The sequence below is a fragment of the Mustela putorius genome, unplaced genomic scaffold (assembly GCF_011764305.1).
Source record: "Mustela putorius furo isolate JIRA1106 unplaced genomic scaffold, ASM1176430v1.1 tig00001580_pilon_pilon_pilon, whole genome shotgun sequence".
Lineage (NCBI taxonomy): Eukaryota > Metazoa > Chordata > Mammalia > Carnivora > Mustelidae > Mustela > Mustela putorius.
Window position 1 is genome coordinate 53,832 of NW_025421805.1, and position 5,049 is coordinate 58,880.

Here is a 5,049-nt window from a genome sequence, read left to right on the forward strand (position 1 = left end):
TTCAGAAAAATCTAAAATCTGGATTACTAGTGTTATCTCTTAACAACTGAAGTCACAAAAAGGACACAGGTCATCAACATCAAACATGATATTTGCAGTTTTGTCTGGCTAGTAGCCTTTTTCACTTCAGAGAAGTCCACATTCCCTTGTTTGTTTCCTGAGGAACTCTTTTTCAAAAGAGTCCTGGAGATATGAATTAAAATGTTACCAGGAAGCACCCTGCGTACAAGAAGCACACTGTGTCATCAAAGGAAAATTCTGTCCAATCTGTCCCAGTCTCTGGACACAAATGAAATCAACTGATGACTACTTGATAGTACTTTAAGTGTTAATGTTTGACTTCATTATAATATTACATTATAGAATCCACAACAATTACCTGAGATTTGATGCTTAATGACTATTAATATCTTATTCTATTTATTTTAAAGCTCATTTTAGATGAAAATCCTTCCTTGAAGGAGGTAACACTGTAAAATGGAAGTCTGTTCTATAAATGCATAAAAATTATGCTATTCTGGCATTCATGTTGGAGGGCAAGGGCAATAGTCAGAATCTCGAGCTTGCCCTCCAGGATATGGAACACATTCTGACAATTCTATTTGTGTGTCCCATATGTTAGTAGAAATTCCAGTATTTAAATAAAAATTTATATAATGGGGTCAATATAGGTAATAATTCCCTTGGAAATAAAATCTTACACATTTTCATACCCAATCAGTTTTCTGGTTGTGGTAAATGACTGCTTTGGCTTCACGTTTGTCAGGTGACCCTCATGGCTTTTCAAGCGATTTTTAAGAAGGCTGAGTTAGCAGCTTCATTCAAGTAGAAAAAGTGACCTTTAAAATAGGAAAACCTGAGCTTTCTAAAATCTAATAACAAGAGAAAAGATCTTCCTTGGAAGGGGAAGTTTAATTGTTCTTTGACTAAGGTGCATCCCAAAATAGCAAAATATACTCATTTCTATTCAGTTCTCATGTTACCACAGTAAACAGAATCTGGCGGAGAGTTTCTAAGATCATAAAAATGTTGCAGTGCATTGAAAATTATTTTTTGTCTAGATTTTTTAAAATCTGTCTTTGCTCTTATTATTTGTGTTTTCTTGTTGCACTTGAGTGGCACGAGGTGTTCTGTACTACACAAAGTTTGGTCAACATTCTGGGCAGGCTACAGATGAAGATTTCCAGAACCTTTACTATGCTACTATTTCCGCTCTCCCAATCCTGCTCTCCCACTTGATTTAGAGCAATACTTTCTCTAGCACCAGTGAATAAGTGTTGAAAGGGCAAGGAGAACATGTGAAACCTAACTGTAATTTCACACTAGCATTTTGCAACATATTTAAAGATGTTTAAAAATAGGTCACCTCTTCTTTCTATATGGTGATTACAGTCTTGTCTCTTCTGACCTAATGAAACTAATTTGGCCGAAACAAGGGAGCTGGTTGATACTTTTTGTGTTCATACTGATTGAAGAGTAAACAGAGGCTGGATTCCCCTCAGAATTTCTTCATTTTTCCAACAGTGGAGGAAGAAGAAAAGAAGACGAGTGTGTATTTCTGAATTTGTATTAATCTCTTTAATCCAAATACACAGATCAATGACCATGAATATGTTTGGCTTTGGGAGCACATGATCATTCTGCTAATCAGCCTGATGACTTGTTCTACTAATTAATTATAATACTTATAATTAATTTTACTAAGTAGTAATAGACTAATAGACTTATTCTACTAATTCTCCTAACCTATTAGATTGTTCTACTAATCAGCTTGCACCATTTGTGCAACACGCATGTTCCAGTGACAGGTATGAGTTTCTATATCCCATCAATTCCATCTTTATATACTTCCTTTCACAGTCTCATAAGAATCTTCAGGAAATTTTCAAAAAAAGAAATTAAGAAAGGCCTATCATCAAGTACCTTACTTTTTCTAACTTGGTAATGTACTGAAAACAGTTGTACCATGCTCAATAACTGTGAGTACTTAATACTGTTAGTTATTTTTCAAAGTTTTATTTCTCCTGCTCTTAAAGTTCAAACAAGGGAAAGCCCACTCCTTGGCATATCAAATATATTATAAATATATAAAGATGTATTTATTCTAAAGTAGTAGTTTTATTCTTTTTCTTATAATTCTATTTCAATATTTTTTAAATTTTTATTTTTTTAATTAGTTTTCAGTATACTAGAATTCATTGTGTATGCACCACACCCAGTGCTCCATGCAATACATGCCCTCCACAATACCCACCACCAAGCTGGCACAACTCCCCATCCCCTCCCCCTTCAAAACCCTCATATTGTTTTTCAGAGTCCATAGTCCCTCATGGTTCATCTCCCTCTCCAATTTCCATCAACTCCCTTCTCCTCTCCATCTCCCCATGTCCTCCATGTTATTTCTTATGCTCCACAAATAAGTGAAGCCATATGATAAGTGACTCTCTCTGCTTGACTTATTTCACTCAGCAAAATCTCTTCCAGTCCCATCCATGTTGATACAAAGTTGGGTATTCATCCTTTCTGATGGAGACATAATACTCTATAGTGTATATGGACCCCATTTTCCTTATCCATTCACCTATTGAAGGGCATCTTGGTTTTTTCCACAATTTGGCGACCGTGGCCATGCCGCTATAAACATTGGGGTACAGATGGACCTTCTTTTCACTATACGTGTATCTTTGGGGTAAATACCCAGTGGTGCAATTGCAGGGTCATCAGGAAGCTCTATTTTTAATTTCTTGAGGAATCTCCACACTGTTCTCCAAAATGGCTGCACCAACTTTCATTCCCACCAACAGTGTAAGAGGGTTCCCCTTTCTCAACATCCTCTCCAGCACATGTTTTTCCCTGTCTTGTTGATTTTGGCCACTCTAAATGCTGTAAGGTGGTATCTCAATGTGGTTTTTATTTCAATCTCCTTGATGGCTAGTGATGATGAACATTTTTCATGTGTCTGATAGCCATTTGTATGTCTTCAATGGAGAAGTGTCTATTCATGTCTTCTGCCCATTTTTTGACATAATTTTCTGTTTCATGTGTGTTGAGTCTGAGAATTTCTTGATAGATCCTGGATATCAGCCTTTTGCCTGTACTGTCATTTGTAAGTATCTTCTCCCATTTCGTGGGTTTTGTTTTGTTAACTGTTTCCTTTGCTGTGCCGAAGCTTGTGATCTTGATGAACTCCCAAAAGTTTATTTTCACTTTTATTTCCTTTGCCTTTGGAGACATATATTGAAAGAAGTTGCTGTGGCTGATATAGAAGAGGTTACTGCCTATGTTTTCCTCTAGGATTCTGAAGGATTCCTGTCTCATGTTGAGGTCTTTTATCCATCTTGAGTTTATCTTTGTGTACAGTGTAAGAGAATGGTCAAGTTTCATTCTTCTACATAAAGCTGTCCAATTTTCCCAGCACCCATTATTGAAGAGATGGTCTTTTTTCCACTGTATATTTTTTCTTGCTTTGTTGAAGATTATTTGACCATAGAGTTGAGGATCCATATCTGGGCTCTCCACTCTGTTCCACTGGTCTATGTGTCTGTTTTTATGCCAGTACTATGATGTCTTGGTGATCACAGCTTTGTAGGAAAGCTTGAAATCAGGCAATGTGATACCCCCAGTTTTGTTTTTCTTTTTCTATATTTCTTTAGCAATTTTGGGGTCTCTTCTGATTCCATACAAATTTTAAGATTGTTTGCTTCAGGTCTTTGAAAAATGCCTGTGGAATTTTGATTGGAATGGCATTAAAAGTATAGATTGCTCTAGGCAGTATAGACATTTTAACAATGTTTATTCTTCTGATCCAAGAGCATGGAAGGGTCTTCCATCTTTTTGTGTTCTCTTTGATTTCTTTCATGAGTATTCTGTAGTTCCTCGAGTATAGATCCTTTATGTCTTTGGTTAGGTTTATTCCCAGGTACCTTATGGTTCTTGGTGCTATAATAAATGGAATTGATTCTCTAAATTCCCATTCTGTATTTTCATTGATAGCATATAAGAAAGCAACTGATTTCTGCACATTGACTTTGTATCCTGCCACATTACTGAATTGCTGTATGAATTCTAGTAGTTTGGGGGTGGAGACTTTTGGGTTTTCCATATAAAGTATCATGTCATCTGCGAAGAGAGAGAGTTTGACTTCTTCATTGCCAATTTGAATATCTTTCATTTCTCTTTGTTGTCTGATTGCTTTTGCCAGGACCTCTAATACTATGTTGAACAAGAGTGGTGAGAGTGGTGAGTGTCGTGTACCTGACCTCAACAGGAAGGCTGTAAGCTTTTTCCCATTGAGGATGATATTTGCTGTGGGTTTTTCATAGATAGATTTTATGAAGTTGAGGAATAGTCCCTCTATCTTTATATTTTGAAGCATTTTAATTAGGAATGGATGCTGGATTTTGTCAAATGCTTTTTCTGAATCAATTGAGAGGACCCTGTGGTTCTTCTCTCTTCGCTTATTGATTTGTTCTATCACAGTGATTGATTTGTGAATGTTGAACCATCCTTGCAACCTAGGGATGAATCCCACCTGGTCATGGTGGATAATCCTTTTAATGTGCTGTTGGATCCTATTTGCTAGGATCTTGTTGAGAATCTTGGCATCCATATTCATAAGGGATATTGGTCTGAAATTCTCCTTTTTGGTGGGTCTTTGCCTGGTTTGGGGATCAGGGTAATGCTGGTTTTTTACAAAAAGAGTCTGGAAGTTTGGCTTCTGCTTCAATTTTTTGAAACAGCTTCAGGAAAATAGGTGTTATTTCTTCCTTGAATGTTTGGTACAATTCCCCAGGGAAATCGTCAGTTCCTGGGCTCTTTTTTTTTGGGAGGTTTTTGATCACTGCTTGAATCTCATTAGTAGACATTGGTCTATTTGGGTTGTCAATTTCTTCCTGGTTCAATGTTGGAAGTTTACAGTTTTCCAGGAATGCATCCATTTCATCTAGGTTGCTTAACTTATTGGCATATAACTGTTGATAATAACTTCTGATATTGTTTCTGCTTTCTTGGTGTTAGTTGTTACCTCTTCTTTTCATTCATAATTTTATT